We start from the raw sequence: 22095 nt of genomic DNA on the forward strand, positions 1-22095 counted from the left end.
TCCAGAAGCGGGAACGCGTCGAGTGCTCGAGGATGAATTTGGCGATGTGTCAAGAAGATGAGTCAAAGTTTTTCAAAAGACTGATTACACAGGATGAAACCTCGGTCCATCACTATGATCCAGAGACCAAAGCCCAGTCAATGCAGTGAAAGCACTTGGACTCATCACCTCCAAAGAAGGAAAGGGTGCAGCCCTCCGCTGGCAAGGTCATGCTCACAGTCTTCTGGGATCAGGACGGAGTAGTGATGACATTTTCCTGGCAAAGGGTCCCACAATTACAGGAGCGTATTATACTTCACTTTTGAGGAAATTAAGGGAAGCTATCAAAATCAAGAGGCGGGGCAAGATCAGCAAAAGGTACCCTCCTCCTGCAGGACAACGCTCCGCTCCACAACTCGCATGTCGCCAGATCAGAAGTACGGTCGTGTGGATATGAAATCCCCCCATCCTCCCTACTCTTCTGACCTTGTACCCTCTGACTTTCACCTCTTCCAAGCCATGAAATTGTTTTTGAAAGGAAAGCGTTTCCAGATGATGCAGCCTTGTTTCTGAAGTCACGTCGTGATTGGAGGACCAACCTGGGGTGTTCTCCAAAAACGGTCTCCAGAGCTGCATCAAACGATTGGAGAAATGCATAACTCTGGGTGGTTCCTATGTAGAGAAAGACTAATAACTGTGCCAAGTTTCGTTGCTCCACTGGTATGGGAAGTTGGTCAGGGGCATTACTTATTGGACGCCTCTCGTAGACGTGCAATTTCGGATTAGGATTTGTGGTTGGCAAATTTCAAACTAGCAATGCTTTAAAAAGTACAGTTCATGTAATGATCGTTCATTGTACATAATCACAATAATCGAAAGAATATTAATATTGCACAATGATCGAAGCTGACAAAAACAAAACTGAAACGCATCGGTGGTCTGATTGTTGTGTCTGTCAACTGTAAAATGAAATGATGTACACATGATTATTATTATTTATTCTCATGGGAAAATATACAAATACGATTATATGCACTAATAAATTGCCGATACTAAAGCAGACTACATGAAATCCCTATTGTTCACCGAAAGAAAGAAATAAAACGACTTACTGCGTTTAAAATTATGTGTGAATAAAAATATCATAAAAAAAAAAGTTTTCTAAATCGAAATTATTGATATGATCGTAAATAAAGTGTGCCTCATTGTGATAATTTTTTTATGCTTACCATTTAAATAAGCATTATTTTAATAATATTTTTAATAATACATTTTTTAAATAAGTATTATTTAAAGAAGCATTCTTTTTAAAAAAATTTTTTTTTAAAAACATCGTTTAAATACTCACATTTAAAAATATGTACATAAGTATCATTTAAACATTATTAAATGAGCAAAATTTAAAAAAGCATTATTAAATTAAAAATCATTTAAATAAGTATGATTTATAAAAGCGTGATTTGATACGCATAAGCTAACAATGATTATTAAAAAATATCATAAAAAAAACGTATCATTTAAAAAAGCAAAATTAAAACAAGCATTATTTTAAAAAGTATAATTACAATAATATTTAAATCATCAGTATTTTAATAAGCATGATTTAAATAATAATCTATATATATATATATATATATATATATATATATATATATATATATATATATATATATATAAATCTCATCTATCTGTTAGTATGTATGTATGTTTGTATGTCTGCCCAAAACTTTCGATAGAGGCGACAGATTTTCACGAAATTGGTATCATTTGTTAGCCTGCTCCATTGGATGAGAATTATCGAAATCTCATTAATACCTTCACCTTCAACTGGGCACTTTTCTACAGGGAAGGGTTGTTTTTTCGCCGATATTTTCAACAGTCATCTTCTCTTTTCGATTGTTTAGCCTTAATTTTAACCTACGTCACTTCCGGTTTGACGATAGGCGCAGCAGCTAATGCGTCACTTTTTTTCTACTTTTTATCTTCCTTCCCGTTACGGGTTCGAGCCTTCATGCCTACTAACACTTTTTGTTTGTTTTTTTCTAACCCAATAACCTTACATGCGCCCCAACTTTGTTTTTCGCCTTCGTGTCACGGGTTCGAGCCTGCCTGCCTGCCTACTACAACATTTTTTTTTTTTTGCTAAACACGCACCTACAAAAACCAGGGCAACGCAGGGCACACAGGCTAGATATTTAAACAGGATTTAATTAAATAATTAACGACAATGTAAAAAATCACTATTTAAAAAGGTTCATTTAATTAATTATTTTTAATAAATATAATTTAAATAAGAGTAAGCTTTTATTTTTATTAAATAAATATAATTGAAACAAGAGTCATTAATGTAAGCTTGTTATTTTTTAAATAAATATAATTGAAATCAGTGTCATTAATGTAAGCTTTTTATTTTTTAAATAAATATAAAGGAAATAATAAACATTAATAAAAATTTTTGTATTTTTTAAATAAATATAATTGAAATCATAGTCATTAATGTAAGATTTTTATTTCTTTAAATAAATATAATTGAAATACGAGCCATTAATGTAAGCTTTTGTATTTTTTAAATAAATATAATTGAAAACAGAGTCATTAATGTAAGTTTTTTATTTTTTTAAATAAATATAATCGAAAACAGAGTCATTAATGTAAGCTTTTTATTTTTTAAATAAATATAATGGAAATCATAGTCATTAATTTCTGCGTTTGTATTTTTTAAATAAATATAATTGAAATCAGAGTAATTAATGTAAGTGCTTTGTTCTTTAAATAAATATAATTAAAATCAGAGTCATTAATGTAAGCTGTTTATTTCTTTAAATAATATCATTGAAATAAGAATGATTAATGTAAGCTTTTTATTGTTTAGATACATAAAAATGAAATCAGAGTCATTAATGTAAGCTTTTAATTTCTTTAAAAAATATCTAATTGAATTCAGAGTCGTTAATGTAAGCTTTTTATTTTTTTAAATAAAAATAACTGAAATCAGATTCATTAATGTAAGCCATTTATTTTTTTGAATAAATATAATTCTAATCAGAATGTAAGCTTTTTATTTCTATAAAAAATAAAATTGAAATCAGAGTCATTAATATAAGCTTTTTATTTATTTAAAAAATATAATTGAAATCAGAGATATTAATGTAAGCTTTTTATTTCTATAAAAATAGAATTGAAATTAGAGTCATTTATGTAAGATTTTTATTTCTTTAAGAAATATAATTGAAATCAGAGTCATTAACATAAGCGCTTTTATTTCTTTAAACAAAAATAATTCAAATCAGAGTCATTATGTCTAAGCTTTTTATTTCTTTAAATAAATATAATTGAAATAAGAGTCATTAATGTAAGCTTATTATTTTTTTAAATAAATATAATTGAAATCAGAGTAAAAAATGTAAGCATTTTATCTTTTAGAAAAATATAATTGAAATCGGAGTTATTAATGTAAGATTTTTATTTTTTGTAAATCAATAACATTCAAATAAGAGGCATTAATGTAAGCTTTTTTTTTTAAATATATATAATTCAAATGCGAATCATTAATGTAAGCTTGTTATTTTTTAAATAAATATAATTGAAATCAGACTTATTAATGTAAGCTTTTTGTTTCTTTAAAAAAATATAATTGAAATCAGAGACATTAATGTAAGATTTTTATTTCTTTAAATAAATATAATTGAAATCAGAGTCATATATGTAAGGTTTTATTTCGTTAACTACAGATAATTGAAATCAGAGTCATTAATGTCAGCTTGGATTTTGTTTAAATAAATATACATCAAATCCGAGTCACTTATGTAACCTTTTTATTTTATGAATAAATATAATTGAAATAAGTATCATTAATGTAAGTATTTTATTTCTTTAAATGAATATTATTCAAAATCAGAGTCATTGATATTAGCTTTTTATTTGTTTAAATAAATAAAATTCAAATAAGAGTCATTTATGTAAGCTTTTTATTTGTTTAAATAAATATAATTGAATTCAGAGTCATACATGCAAGGTTTTATTCCATTAAATGCATATAATTGAAATGAGAGTCATTAATGTCAGCTTAGAATTTTTTAAATAAATATACATCAAATCCGAGTCACGTATGTAACCTTTTTATTTTATGAATAAATATAATTGAAATCAGTATCATTTATGTAAGCTTTTTTATTTTTTTAAATAAATATAATTCAAAACAGAGTCATTAATGTAAGCTTTTTATTTCTTTGCAATAAATATAATTTAAAACAGAGTCATTAATGTAAGCTTTTTATTTCTTTAAATAAATATAATTCAAAACAGAGTCATTTATGCAATTTTTTATTGTTTTAAATAAATATATTTAAATCTGAGTTATCATTTTATGTAAGATTTTTATCTTTAAATAAGTATAATTGAAATCAGAGTCATTAATGTATATTTTTTTATTTCTTTGCATAAATATAATTGAAATCAGAGAAATTAATGTAAGCTTTTTATTTTTTTTTGATAAAAATAAGAGTGACTAATGTAAACTTTTTATTTTTTTAAATAAATATAATTCAAAACCGAGTTATTAAATTAAGATTTTTATTTCTTTAAATAAATATAATTGGTATCAGGGTAATTAATGCAAGCTATTTATTTTTGTAAATAAATATAATTCAAATCAGAGTAATTAATATAAGCTTTTTATTTCTTAAAATAAATACAATTGAAATCAGGGTCATTAATATAACTTTTTATGTCTTTAAATAAATATAATTGAAATCAAACTTATTAATGTAAGCTTTTTATTTCTTTGAATAAATATAATTAAAATAAGGGTGATTAATGTAATTTTATTATTTCATTAAATAAATATAATTCAAAACAGAGTCATTTATGCAATTTTTTATTGTTTTAAATAAATATATTTGAAATCGGAGTTATAATTTTATGTAAGATTTTTATTTCTTTAAATAAGTATAATTGAAATCAGAGTCATTAATGTAAGCTTTTTATTTCTTTGCATAAATATAATTGATATCAGAGAAATTAATGTAAGATTTTATTTTTTTAGTAAATATAATAAAAATAAGAGTGACTAATGTAAACCTTATATTTTTTTTAAATAAATATAAATCAAAACAGAGTTATTAATATAAGCTTTAAATTTTTTAAATAAATATAACTGAAATAAGAGTCATTAATATTAGCTTGTTATGTTTTAAATAAGTATAATTCAAATCAGAGTCATTAATGTAAGATTTTTATTTCTTTAAATAAATATAATTGAAGTCAGGGTAATTAATCCAAGCTATTTATTTTTGTAAATAAATATAATTCAAATCGGATTCATTAATATAAGGTTTCTATTTTTAAATAAATATAATTGAAATCAGAGTCATTAATATAAGCTTTTTATTTCTTTACATAAATATAATTGAAACCAGACTTATTAATGTAAGCTTTTTATTTCTTTAAATAAATATAATTGAAATCACAGTCATTAATTTATGATTTTTATTTCTTTAAATAAATATAATTGACATAAGAGTAATTAATATAAGCTTTTTATTTTTTAAATGAATATAACTCAAAACAGAGTCATTAATGTAAGCTTTTTATTTTTTTGTTAAAAATATAATTCAAAACAGAGTTATTAATGTAAACTGTTTATTTCTTTAAATAAATATAATTCAAATAAGAGTGATTAATGTAAGCTTTTTATTTTTTTTTAAAAATATAATTCAAATCAGAGTCATTAATGTAAGCTTTGCTTTTATATCTTTAAATAAATATAATTGAAATCAGAGTCATTAATGTAAACTTTTTATTTTTTAATAAATATAATTCAAATAGGAGTGATTAGTGTAAGCTTTTTATTTCTACCAATATAACTCATATAAGAGTCATTAATATAAGGGTTTTTTCTTTAAATAAGTATAATTGAAATCAGAGTAATTAATATAAGCTTTTTATTTTTTTAAATAAATATAACTGAAATCAGACTTGTTAATGTAAGCTTTTTATTTCTTTTAATAAATATAATTAAAATCACAGTCATTAATTTATGCTTTTTATTTCTTTAAATAAATATAATTGAAATCAGAGTCATTAATATAAGCTTTTTATTTCTTTACATTAATATAATTGAAATCAGACTTATTAATGTAAGCTTTTTATTTCTTTAAATAAATATAATTGAAATCATAGTCATTAATTTACGCTTTTTATTTCTTTAAATAAATATAATTGAAATCAGAATAATTAATAAAGCTTTTTATTTCTTTAAATAAATATAATTTAAATCAGAGTCATTAATGTTATCTTTATTTTTAAATAAACATAATTGAAATCAGAGTCATTAATGTAAGCTTTTATTTTTTTAAAATGAATAGAATTGAAATAAAAGTCATTAATGTTAGTTTTTTTTAAGTTTTTTTAATGAATATAATTGATATAAGAGTAATGATTGTAAGTTTTTATTTCTTTAAATACATATAGTTCAAATCAGAGTTATTAATGTAAGCTTTTTATTTTTTTAATAAATATAATTCGAATCAGAGTCATTAATGTAAGTTTTTATGTAAATAAATATAATTAAAATCAGAGTATGTAAGATTTTTATTATTTTCAATAAATATTATTGAAATAAGAATCATTAATGTAAGCTGTTTATTTTTTTAATAAATATAATTGAAATCACAGTTATATGATGAAAGCTGTTTATTTAGTTTTATAATGCAATTAAAATCGGAGTCATTAATGTAAGCTTTCGTATTGTTTGTAATAAATAATCAAATCAGAGTCATTAATGTAAGCTTGTTATTTCTTTAAATAAATATAATTGAATCAGTGTCGTTAAGTAAGCTTTATATATTTTTTTTTAAATAAATGTTATTTAAATAAGAGGCATTAATGTAAACTTCTTATTTCTTTAAATAAATATAATTGAAATCAGAGTAATACATGTAAGGTTTTATTACTATAAATAAATAGAATTGAAATCAGTGTCATTAATGTAAGGTGTTTATTGTTTTATATTAATATAATTCAAATCAGAGTCATTAAAGTAAGCTTTGTATTTCTTTAAATAAATATAATTGAAATCAGTGTCATTAATGTAAGCTTAATATTTTTTTAAATAAATATAATTTAAATCAATGTCATAAACGTAAGTATTTTTTTAATAAATATACTTTAAATCAGAGTCATTAATTTACGCTTATTATTTCTTTAAATAAATATAATTGAAATCAGAGTCATTAATGTAAGCTTTTTTATTTTTTTTTTTAAACATAAAATTGAAATAAGAGTCATTAATGTATGCTTTTTATTTCTTTAAATAAATATAATTGAAATCAGAGTAACTGATATAAGCTTCTAATTTTTTAATAATAATAATTCAAATAAGAGATATTAATGTAAGCTTGGTACTTTTTTAAATAAATATAATTGAAATAAGAGTCATTAATGTAGCTTTTTATTTCTTTAATAAATATAATTGAAATCAGAGTCATTAATGTAAGCTTTTATTTCTTTACAAAATTATGATTGAAATCAGAGTCATTGCTGTAAGCTTTTTATTTTTTTAAATAAATATAATTGATATCAGAATCAATAATGTAAGCTTTTTTTTTAAATAAAAATAAATCGATACAGAATCATTGATACAAGACTTTTATTTTTTTAATAAACATAATTGAAATCAAAGTCATTAAAGTAAGCTTATTATTTTATTTTTTCAAAAAAGTATATTTGCGAGAGACATACGCATATTACAAAAAATGTATATTAGCGATGGACATGTGCATATAACAAAAAATATATATAAGCGAGGGACATATGTATATTACACAAAATGTATATTAGCGAGGAACATATGTATATTACAAAAAATGTATATTAACGAGTCATGTATGTATATTACAAAAATGTATATTTGCGAGGGACATATGTATATTACAACGAATGTATATTTTCGAGGTACATATGTATATTACAAAATATGTATATTAGCGAGGGACATATGAATAATATTACAAAAAATGTATATTAGCGAGGCATATATGTATATTACAAAAAATGCATATTAGCGAGAAACATACGTATATTACAAAAAATGCATATTAGCGAGGAATATATGTATATTACGAAAAATGTATATTAGTGAGGGACATATGTACATTACAAAAATGTATATTAGCGAGGGATATATGTATATTACAACAAATGTATATTAACGAGGCATATATGTATATTACAAAAAATGAATATTAGCGAGGGACATATGTACATTACAAAAATGTATATTAGCGAGGGATATATGCATATTACAAAAAATGTATATTAGTAAGGGACGTATATATAATACAAAAATATATATTAGCAAGGAACATATTTATATTACAAAAAATGTATATAAGAGAGGGACATATGTATATTACACAAAATGTATATAAGCGAGGGACATATGTATATTACACAAAATGTATATTAGCGAGGGACATATGTCCATTCCAAAAAATTTATATTAGCGAGGGACATATGTACATTCCAAAAAATGTATAATAGCGAGGGATATATGTACATTCCAAAAAATGTATATTAGCGAGGGACATATGTACATTCCAAAAAATGTATATTAGCGAGGGACATATGTATATTACACAAAATGTATATTAGCGAGGGACATATGTACATTCCAAAAAATTTATATTAGCGAGGAACATATGTATATTACACAAAATGTATATTAGCGAGGGACATATGTACATTCCAAAAAATTAATATTAGCGAGGAACATATGTATATAACACAAAATGTATATTAGCGAGGGATATATGTATATTACAGAAAATTTATATTAGCGAGGGACATATGTATATTACACAAAACGTATATAAGCGAGGGACATATGTACATTCCAAAAAATGTATATTAGCGAAGAATATATTTATATTACACAAAATGTATATTAGCGAAGAACATATTTATATTCCAAAAAATGTATATTAGCGAGGGACATATGTACATTCCAAAAAATGTATATTAGCGAGGAACATATGTATATTACAAAAAATGTATATTAGCGAGGGACATATGTATATTCCAAAAAATGTATATTAGCGAGGAAGATATGTATATTACACAAAATGTATATTATCGAGGGACATATGTATATAACACAAAATGTATATTAGCGAGGGATATATGTACATTCTAAAATATGTATATTAGCAGGGGACATGTGTATATTACAGAAAATGTATATTAGCGAGGGACATATGTACATTCGAACAAATGTATATTGGCGAAGAACATATTTATATTACACAAAATTTATATTAGCGAGGGATATATGTACATTCCAAAACATGTATATAAGCGAGGGATATATGTACATTCCAAAAAATGTATATTAGCGAGGAACATATTTATATTACACAAAATGCATATAAGCGAGGGACATATGTACATTCCAAAAAATGTATATTAGCGAAGAACATATTTATATTACACAAAATGTATATTAGCGAGGGACATATGTACATTCCAAAAAATGTATTTAGCGAGGGGCATATGTACATTCCAAAAAATGTATATTAGCGAGGGACATATGTATATTACACAAAATGTATTTTAGCGAGGGACATATGTACATTCCAAAAAATGTATATTAGCGAGGGATATATGTACATTCGAAAAAATGTATATTAGCGAGGGACATATGTATATTACAGAAAATGTATATTAGCGAGGGACATATGTATATTACACAAAATGTATATAAGCGAGGGACATATGTACATTCCAAAAAATGTATATTAGCGAGGAAGATATGTATATTACACAAAATGTATATTAGCGAAGACCATATTTATATTCCAAAAAATGTATATTAGCGAGGGACATATGTACATTCCAAAAAATGTATATTAGCGAGGACCATATGTATATTACAAAAAATGTATATTAGCGAGTGACATATGTATATTCCAAAAAATGTATATTAGCGAGCAAGATATGTATATTACACAACATGTATATTATCGAGGGACATATGTATATAACACAAAATGTATATTAGCGAGGGATATATGTACATTCTAAAATATGTATATTAGCGAGGGACATATGTATATTACAGAAAATGTATATTAGCGAGGGACATATGTACATTCAAACAAATGTATATTAGCGAAGAACATATTTATATTACACAAAATTTATATTAGCGAGGGATATATGTACATTCCAAAAAATGTATATTAGCGAGGAAAATATGTATATTACACAAAATGTATATAAGCGAGGGGCATATGTACATTCCAAAAAATGTATATTAGCGAAGAACATATTTATATTACACAAAATGTATATTAGCGAGGGACATATGTACATTCCAAAAAATGTATATTAGCGAGGGACATATGTACATTCCAAAAAATGTATATTAGCGAGGAACATATGTATATTACAGAAAATGTATATTAGCGAGGGACATATGTACATTACAAAAATGTATATTAGCGAAGAACATATGTATATTACACAAAATGTATATTAGCGAGGGATTCCAAAAAATGTATATTAGCGAGGGATATATGTACATTCCAAAAAATGTATATTAGCGAGGGACATATGTACATTCCAAAAGATGTATATTAGCGAGGAACATATGTATATTATACAAAATGTATATTAGCAAGGGACATATGTATATTACAAAAAATTTATATTAGTGAGGAACATATGTATATTACACAAAATGTATATAAGCGAGGGACATATGTACATTCCAAAAAATGCATATTAGCGAAGAACATATTTATATTACACAAAATGTATATTAGCGAAGAACATATTTATATTCCAAAAAATGTATATTAGCGAGGAACATATGTATATTACAAAAAATGTATATTAGCGAGGGACATAGGTACATTCCAAAAGATGTATATTAGCGAGGAACATATGTATATTATACAAAATGTATATTAGCAAGGGACATATGTATATTACACAAAATTTATATTAGCGAGGAACATATGTATATTACACAAAATATATATAAGCGAGGGACATATGTACATTCCAAAAAATGTATATTAGCGAAGAACATATTTATATTACACAAAATGTATATTAGCGAAGAACATATCTATATTCCAAAAAATGTATATTAGCGAGGAACATATGTATATTACAAAAAATGTATATTAGCGAGGGACATATGTACATTCCAAAAAATGTATATTAGCGAGGAACATATGTATATTACAAAAAATGTATATTAGCGAGGGACATATGTACATTCCAAAAGATGTATATTAGCGAGGAACATATGTATATAACACAAAATGTATATTAGCTAGGGATATATGTACATTCTAAAATATGTATATTAGCGAGGAACATATGTATATTACAGAAAATGTATATTAGCGAGGGACATATGTACATTCAAACAAATGTATATTGGCGAAGAGCATATTTATATTACACAAAATGTATATTAGCGAGGGATATATGTACATTAAAAAATTGTATATTAGCGAGGGATATATGTACAACATATGTATATTACACAAAATGTATATAAGCGAGGGACATATGTACATTCCAAAAAATGTATATTAGCGAAGAACATATTTATATTACACAAAATGTATATTAGCAAAGAACATATTTATATTCCAAAAAATGTATATTAGCTAGGGACATATGTACATTCCAAAAAATGTATATTAGCGAGAAACATATGTATATTACAAAAAATGTATATTAGCGAGGGACGTATCTACATTCCATAAAATGTATATTAGCGAGGGACATATGTATATTACAGAAAATGTTTATTAGCGAGGGACATATGTATATAACACAAAATGTATATTAGCGAGGGACATATGTACATTCCAAAATATGTATATTAGCGAGGGATATATGTACATTCCAATATATGTATATTATCGAGGAACATATGTATATTACAGAAAATGTATATTAGCGAGGGACATATGCACATTCAAAAAATGTATATTAGCGAGAGACATATGTATATTACACAAAATTTCTATTAGCGAGGGACATATTTACATTCCAAAAAATGTATATTAGCGAGGGACATCAGTATATTACACAAAATGTATATTAGCGAGGGACATATGTACATTCCAAAAAATGTATATTAGCGAAGAACATATTTATATTACACAAAATGTATATTAGTGAGGGACATATGTACATTCCAAAAAATGTATATTAGCGAGGGACATATGTATATTACAGAAAATGTCGATTATCGAGGAACATATGTATATTACAGAAAATGTATATTAGCGTGGGACATATGTATATTACAGAAAATGTATATTAGTGAGGGACATATGTACATTCAAAAAAATGTATATTAGCGAGGAACATATGTATATTACACAAAATGTATATTAGCGAGGGACATATGTGCATTCCAAAAAATGTATATTAGTGAGCTATATATGTACATTCAAAAAAATGTATATTAGCGAGGGACATATGTATATTACACAAAATGTATATTAGTGGGAGACATATGCACATTCCAAAAAATGTATATTAGGTAGGTACATATGTATATTACAAAAAATGTATATTAGCGAGGTACATATGTACATTCCAAAAAATGTATATTAGCGAGTGACATATGTATATTATAAAAAATGTATATAAGCGAGGGACATATGTACATTCACAAAAATGTATATTAGCGAGGGACATATGTACATTCCATAAAATGTATATTAGCGAGGGACATATGTATATTACAGAAAATGTATATTAGCGAGGGACATATGTACATTCCAAAAAATGTATATAAGCGAGGGACATATTTATATTATAAAAAATGTATATTAGCGAGGTACATATGTACATTCCAAAAAATGTATATAAGCAAGGGAAATATGTATATTATAAAAAATGTATATTAGCGAGGGACATATGTACATTCCAAAATATGTATATTAGCGAGGGACATATGTATATTATAAAAAATGTATATTAGCGAGGGACATATGTATATTACACAAAATGTATATTAGTGAGGGACATATGTACATTTCAAAAAATGTATATTAGCGATGAACATATGTATATTACAGAAAATGTATATTAGCGAGGGACATCTGTACATTCCAAAAAATGTATATTAGCGAGGAACATATGTATATTACAGAAAATGTATATTATCGAGGAACATATGTATATTACAGAAAATGTATATTAGCGAGGGACATATGTACATTCCAAAAAATGTATATTAGCGAGGAACATATGTATATTACACAAAATGTATATTAGCGAGGGACATATGTACATTCCAAAAAATGTATATTAGCGAGGAACATATGTATATTACACAAAATGTATATTAGCGAGGGACATATGTACATTCCAAAAAATGTATATTAGTGAGCTATATATGTACATTCAAAAAAATGTATATTAGCGAGGGACATATGTATATTACACAAAATGTATATTAGCGCGAGACATATGCACATTCCAAAAAATGTATATTAGGTAGGTACATATGTATATTACAAAAAATGTATATTAGCGAGGTACATATGTACATTCCAAAAAATGTATATTAGCGAGTGACATATGTATATTATAAAAAATGTATATTAGCGAGGGACATATGTACATTCACAAAAATGTATATTAGCGAGGGACATATGTATATTACAGAAAATGTATATTAGCGAGGGACATATGTACATTCCATAAAATGTATATTAGCGAGGGACATATGTATATTACAGAAAATGTATATTAGCGAGGGACATATGTACATTCCAAAAAATGTATATAAGCGAGGGACATATTTATATTATAAAAAATGTATATTAGCGAGGTACATATGTACATTCCAAAAAATGTATATAAGCAAGGGACATATGTATATTATAAATAATGTATATTAGCGAGGGACATATGTACATTCCAAAAAATGTATATTAGTGAGCTATATATGTACATTCAAAAAAATGTATATTAGCGAGGGACATATGTATATTACACAAAATGTATATTAGCGCGAGACATATGCACATTCCAAAAAATGTATATTAGGTAGGTACATATGTATATTACAAAAAATGTATATTAGCGAGGTACATATGTACATTCCAAAAAATGTATATTAGCGAGTGACATATGTATATTATAAAAAATGTATATTAGCGAGGGACATATGTACATTCACAAAAATGTATATTAGCGAGGGACATATGTATATTACAGAAAATGTATATTAGCGAGGGACATATGTATATTACACAAAATGTATATTATCGAGGGACATATGTATATTACACAAAATGTATATTAGTGAGGGACATATGTACATTCCAAAACATGTATATTAGCGAGGGACATATGTATATTACACAAAATGTATATTATCGAGGGACATATGTATATTGCACAAAATGTATATTAGCGAGGGACGTATGCATATTACAAAAAATGTATATTTGCGAGGAACATATGTATATTACAAAAAATGTATATTTGCGAGAGATATTTATATATTACAAAAAATGTATATAAGCAAGGCATATATGTGCATAACAAAAAATGTATATTAGCGAGGGACATATGGGTATTACACAAAATGCATATTAGCCATGGATATTAATATATTCCAAAAAATGTATATTAGCGAGGAGCATATGTTTATAAAAAAAAATGTATATTAGCGACGAACCTATGTATATAACAAAAAAATGTATATTAGCTATTAATTTTTATATATTACAAAAAATGTATATTAGTGAGGAACATATGTATATTACACAAAATGTATATCAGCGGGGGACATATGTACATTCCAAAAACTGTATATATGCCATGGATATTTATATATTCCAAAAAATGTATATTAGCGAGGAACATATGTATATAAGAATAAAACGTATATTATCGATGAACCTATGTATATAACAAAAAAATATATATTAGCGAGGAACATATGTATATAAAAAAAATGTATATTAGCCGGGGATGTTTATATATTACAAAAAATGTATATTAGCGACGAACCTATGTATATAACAAAAAAATGTATATTAGCCATGGATATTTATATATTACAAAAATGTATATTAGCGGCGAACCTATGTATATAACAAAAAATGTATATTAGCGACGAACATATGTATATTACAAAAAATGTATATTAGCGAGGGACATATTTATATTACAAAAAATGTATATTAGCGAGAGACATATGTATTGATTGAGATTGTCGGACTGACTTCGTCATATTGGTTTTTATCGTCACAGCGTTTCGGCGGTTTTGCCCTCTGGCCTTCATTAGGTGTTTTTTACGAACTCGGGAACCGTTTGTTAGGAGTCTCGAACTCAACCCTTTATTATTATTATTATGTATATCGCAAGCCTACCTTCACCGGACAATAACTTTACTTCAACTCCCATCACCCATACAGTATCAAACATGGAATCGCACACTGCTTACAACATCGAGCAGAGACAATATGTAGCGACACCATTACATACCACCAAGAAATGGTCAGGTTGAAGAATACCTTCCGTCGTAACAACTACCCCGATAGCATACTATCCACCAGACGTGTTAATAGTATAAGAGAAGAGAATGAAACCCAAAAACCTCCAACGGTCTGCCTAACATACGTACGAGGCATCTCCGAAAAGATTCAGAGAATATGTGTCCCCTACAACATCAGGACGGTATTCAAGAGCGAGTCAACACTCAGAGTACACCTGGTACGAGTGAAACCCCGCATGGAGGAGAAAATGACCAAGAACTGCATATACTCCATCCCATGCAGTTGCAGAAAGGTTTACAAGGGTGAAACATGCCGCCCCCTTAAAGTAAGGGTGGAAGAACACCGAAAAGTGGTAACTAAAGGGGAGACGGATATAGCCAACCATGTCTGGATGGAGAGGGGGGACCATCGCTCCCTATGGGATGAAGTAAAAATAATAAACAGAGAGACCCACTGGAAAGTGAGAAAAAAAGAAACAACTCACTTGCTCGGACATAACAATCTACTGAGCCAACCAAGCATTGAGCTGAGTGCATTTGGACACGTCTGATAGAGAGAGAAAACCTTGAATAACAACATAGGTTTAACATTAACAAAAACCAACTAAGAATTGTCCTAGTGACATATGGCCGAGTAAAATACGAGTCCTAGACGTTGTATCAACGTTTACAGTTACACAAAGGTTCTAAGTTCAATCCTTAACAAAGGCAGTGAATAGTAACATTCAAAACAGAGAATCAGCAACTATGTCACAGAGCCTAGCTGGAGTCTGAACACGGTAGCCCCGTAATAATAATAAAGGGTAGGGTTCGAGATTCCTAACAAACGGTTCACCTGATGAAGGCCGGTAGGCAAAAAGGCCGAAACGTTGTGACGATAAAAACCAAGATGAGGAAGTAAGTCCGACAATCTCAATCAATGAAAACACCTCATCTCAAAAATACAGACAATTACGAACATATGTATATTACAAAAAAATGTATATTTGCGAGGGATATACAAAACTGTATATACGCAAAGCATATACGTACAAAAATCTATATTAGCAAGGAATATTTATATATTACAAAAAATATGTATATTAGCGAGGTATATATGCATATTACAAAAAATGTATATTAGCAAGGGACATATGTATATTACGAAAAATGTGTATTAGTGAGGGATATTTATATATTACAACACATGCATATTAGAGAGGGACATATGTATATTACAAAAAATGTATATTTGCGAGAGATATTTATAAATTACAAAAAACGTATATTAGTGAGGGATATATGTATATTACAAAAAAGGTATATTAGCAAGGGATATATGTATATTACAAAAAAAGTATATTAGCGAGAGACATATGTATATTATAAAAAATGTGTATTAGTGAGGAACATATGTATATTACAAATATATATTAGCAAGGGACATATGTATATTACAACAAATGTATATTTGCGAGGGGCATATATATATTACAACAAATGTATATTAGCGAGCGGATTATGTATATTACAAAAAAAATATATTAGTAAGGGACATATGTATATTACAAACAATTATATTAGCGAGGGAATTGTGTATATTACAAAAAATGTATATTAGCGAGGGAATTATGTATATTACCAAAAATGTATATTAGCGAGGGAATTATGTATATTACAAAAAATGTATATTAGCAAGGGAATTATGTATATTACAAAAAATGTATACTTCCGAGGGTCATATGTATATTACACAAAAATTTATATTAGTGAGAAAAATGTATATTAGCGAGTATATTACAGAAAATGTATTTTAGCGAGGGATATATGCATATTACAAAAAATGTATATTAGCGAGGGACATATGTATATTACAAAAAATGTATATTAACGAGCGAATTATGTATATAACAAAAAATATATATTAATAAGGGACATATGCATATTACAAAAAATGTATATAAGCGAGGTATATATGTATATTACACAAAATGTGTATTAGCGAGGAACATATGTATATTACAAAAAATGTATATTAGCGAGGGATATATGCATATTACACAAAATGTGTATTAGCGAGGTATATATGTATATTGCAAAAAATGTGTATGAGCGAGGGATATATGTATATTACAAAAAATGTATATTAGCGAGGAATATATGTACATTGAAAAAATGTATATTAGCGAGGAACATATGTATATTACAAAAAGATGTATATTAGCGAGGCATATATGTATATTACAAAAAATGTATTATTAGTGAGAAACATATGTATATTACACAATATGTCTATTAGCGAGGATATATGTATATTTCGCAAAAATTTTTTTAGCCTGGGTCATATGCATATAAAACAAAATGTATCTTAGGCAGTGACATAGGCATTATAAACAAAATGTATACATGCCAATGGCATATTCATATTACACAACATATATTGGCAGAGGATATATGTATATTACACAAATTGTATATTAGCCAAAGACATATGAATATTAAACAAAATGTATATTAGTGGGTGAGATATGCATATTACATATTAAAATTTATATAAGCGAGCGACATATGTATTACACAAAATGTATAGTAGTGATAGGAATATGCATATTACACAAAATACTTATGCATATTACTATAAAACATGTATTAGCAAGTGACATATGTATATTACATAAAAAATCTAAATTAGCGTGTGACATACGTATATTACAAAACATGTAGGTTAGTGAGTGATATATGAATATTACACAAATTTCATGTAATCGAATGGCATATGCATATTACACAATATGTATATCAGCGAGTGACGTGTGCATATTACACGAAATGTATATTAGCGAGTGATAGATGGATATTACACAAAATACATATAAGCGGGTGACAAATGCGTATTAGAGAAGTTTAATATTAGTGAGTGACATATGTATATTACACAAAATATATATTAGCAAGTGACGTATGTATATTACACAAAATGTATATGTAGGAGTGAAATATGCATATTACAAAAATGCATTTTAGCGAATACTACATAAAATGTATATAAGCAATGACATGTACATATCACATTTAATGTATGTAAACGAGTGAAATATGCATATAACAAAAATGTATATTAGCGAGTGATATATGTATATTACACAAAAGGCATATAAGCGAGTGACGTATGCATATCACACAGAATTATGTCAGCGAGTGATATATGCATATTACACAAAATGTATATTAGGCAGTGACATTTGCATATTAAACGAAATGTATATAAGCGAGTGACATATGCATTTAAAGAAAATGTATATTAGTGAGTGACATATGCATAATACACAAAATATGCATTGGCAAGTGACATATGTATATTACACAAAATATATATTAGCAAGTGACATATGCATATAATACAAAATGTATATTGGTGAGTGATATATGCATATTAAACAAAATGTATATAAGCCAGTGTATAACACTAATTGGTGCCGTGAATGCATGCAGCGAGGAGCATATTGCGGTGAGAGGGGTGTTTGACCGGATGGGATAGAGGGAAATAGGGCAGAAGAGGGGGTGTTGATGTCTGATTGGGACAGGGCCGAAATGTCTAGTGGATTTTGACAAGAAAATAGAAAAAAAAACAAAGAATAATTGTTTTTATCTCATTGTCGTTATATATCTGTTAACATGAAAGGTTGTTTTTAAAACCTCTGTTGAGAGATTTGAAGAGATCCAGATTCATGGCTGATTAAGGCTGACAGCTTGGAATGAACAATCACTCCTAATTTGATAATAAGTAAAAACCTCAGTACAAATTAATAGGAAAAAAGGGAGAGATAGGTGCTGAGCGGACAAGACAAAGGGTAAGCTCTAAGAGGAAGAAAGAAAGGAGTTTGTAACCACTCTCTGATGGAGAGGTGTGAAAAAGGGTTTGGATTATTAGAAAAAGGAATTCTAAAAAGAGAAGAGTCGATTTGGGAGCTCTCAGGATCTGATGTTATGATGTTAACTAGCCTGTGTTAATGGGAAATCTGTGACTTTACTGGTCTGGTCTTACATCGTTTCACTGCTATAGTTAGTCACCTCAATTTCGACAGTAGCTGTTTTGAAGTAATGAAATTAATAAATAGTTTGTTATTGTTATAAACCGGAGTTCTGTTTGTTTGTGGCGAGGACTCTTCATTTTGCAGCAAGCCGCAAGGACCAGCGGAGTGATTGATGTACCCGGAGACTACCTACACAGGGAAGGAGACGATTCGGTCGAGAGGCAAAGCGCCCCACCGTGAAGACACAGTGGGTGTAGACGATCAACAGGCCAACTTGTAACGAGACAATGTAAGATTAAGAGAACACCTGCCACATCGGGTGGAATCCAACGAGGCTAAGGACGCCCGGTGTGGTTGGTGCGGTATCGGGTATATTACACAAAATATATATTAGCAAAGAATATATGTATATTACACAAAATTTATGTTAGTGAATGACATATGCATATTACACAATATGTATATAAAGGAGTGACATATGTATATTACACAAATTTATGTTAGTGAATGACGTATGTATATTACAGAAAATGCATATTAGCGAGGAACATATGTATATTACAAAAAATGTATATTAGCGAGTTACATATACATATTATGCAAAATGTATATTAGCAAGTGACATATGTATATTACAGAAATGTATATTTACGAGTGACATATGTGTATCACACAAAAGTAATACTAGCGAGTTACATATGCATATTACACAAAATGTATATTAGCGAGTGACATATGTATATTAAATAAAATTTTCCTCCTACCTTTTTCTTTTCTTCTTTTTCTCTTCCCTTCAAATCTCTCTTACTGCAACATCAAAATTTTAGAATAATGATTTAATTTCTAACCGTTTAGTCATAGTAAGTTTAAATCATTTTTACTTGTTCTGATTCATAAATATTATTCATAAATATAATTTTAATCACTAAAGCTGCATCTTATTTTGTAATGATTTTTTGCCATGCTTTGATATGCAATTCTTTTTATTTTATTTTATTTTTCATTTTATTTTGTTTTGTCGGTCTCTGTATAATTGGGGTTTTATTCACAAATTGGTTTTACACTTTGATTGGATTATAAAACTTATATATTTAAAAACATTAAAACCAATAAAAAGTATATGTTTAATAAAAAACATATTCACCGGATTGATATAATTAAATATTTGTTGGATTTCTCATCCTACTAAAGAAGAAACTAAGGAATCATGTCTACATTGAATTATTATCATGTGACTTGGAAGAATTACAATAGGCATTTGACCTTTTACCTCCCTGCTACCAAAAACTCGCACTTCAGAATTTACCATACAAATTGAATCTGAAGTTTAATATCTTTTTTCATTCTGCACCAATATCTAATTTCCCTTATTCTATGATTTAAAAACTAAAAGATTCATAATTTTCTACATCTATTACCTTTAGAAAATTAGGTGTAAACCATTTATAAGATTTGCTAATATTTTTCCTCTGAGGAGATGAATAAACATCAAACACTCATGGGTTAAGAAAATATACTCATAAAAATGTATTCTTTGTTTTGTATATAATAAAAATTCTATATTTTAAATTTAACCGTTTCAAATCATAAAATTTAAATTACTAAATTATTATTTATTTGTTCTATCTTGTATATTGAGCAATTTTCATTTAACTGGGATTGCGTTATATAAAATATTACATCCAATAATATTTTGTAAAACCGAAAATCACTGGATTTGCATAACAGTATATTCAATGCATTTCATTATTCTGAAGTGTGTGTGTGTATATATATATATATATATATATATATATATATATATATATATATATATATATATAATATGAGTGAACTAAGAGAAGTAATAGATTTTCATAAATTGAAATATTCAAAGGTCATAATTGTTTTCAAATGGATTTCTAATGAGGTGAATCTTTGAGCAAGTAATACTAAATAGCGCTTACAAATTGTATCTAAAGGGTTTGATAACGTGGCCACCAGCAGGTCATACTATGTCTCTCCGTATATATCTCTGCTTGATACATCTGACACGTCCGTGTGTCTTATCTACTATCAAGAACCGAGCACATACAACTGTTCTCCATCTGATCAAAAGAATGTGCCCTAAGCATATGTGCGACCCGAACAATTCAATTCATCAACGTCTGTGCAGTATTTTTCTATATATTCTTATTTTGGTCGTGTCGATTCTAGTGTAGTCGTTACTCAGGAAGCGAGGCATAGCTCACATTATTTGCGTACATAATAAAAACAACAAATACAGATGTATGCATAGTACACTAGACTTGTTGGTACACGTTATTGAATAAAGTTTTATCTAAGCTCCTATCTTTCAAGTACAAAACTAAGACTTCAAGATTTCTTGTTGACGTGAGCGTTCGTTCTAGTCCACGCTGGAATATATACCAAATGTGTTTGTTCACAACAGTCAGTGTCCTCTAAATATAACCAATTTCTACCGGAAATCCGATACTTCAACCGAGAGTAAAAAACTCCTTCCAATTTGAGTAATGTCACCCGCCAGCCATCTCAATTAATGGATAACTGCAGACA

The 22095-nt window shown here is 27.3% G+C and overlaps 1 protein-coding gene across 1 annotated transcript in view; it reads right to left on the reverse strand.

The window, feature by feature from the left end:
• LOC145239855 (uncharacterized) overlaps positions 1-22095 on the reverse strand; it is a 251978-nt gene that overhangs the window by 216961 nt on the left and 12922 nt on the right. Inside the window, exon 2 of the mRNA XM_080103414.1 lies at positions 20304-20346. The gene's annotated coding sequence lies outside the window, so the exon portion shown is untranslated. The remainder of the gene's footprint in view (positions 1-20303; positions 20347-22095) is intronic.

Source organism: Euprymna scolopes, chromosome 19 (assembly GCF_053919585.1).
Source record: "Euprymna scolopes isolate OS-2025 chromosome 19, ASM5391958v1, whole genome shotgun sequence".
Taxonomy (NCBI): domain Eukaryota; kingdom Metazoa; phylum Mollusca; class Cephalopoda; order Sepiida; family Sepiolidae; genus Euprymna; species Euprymna scolopes.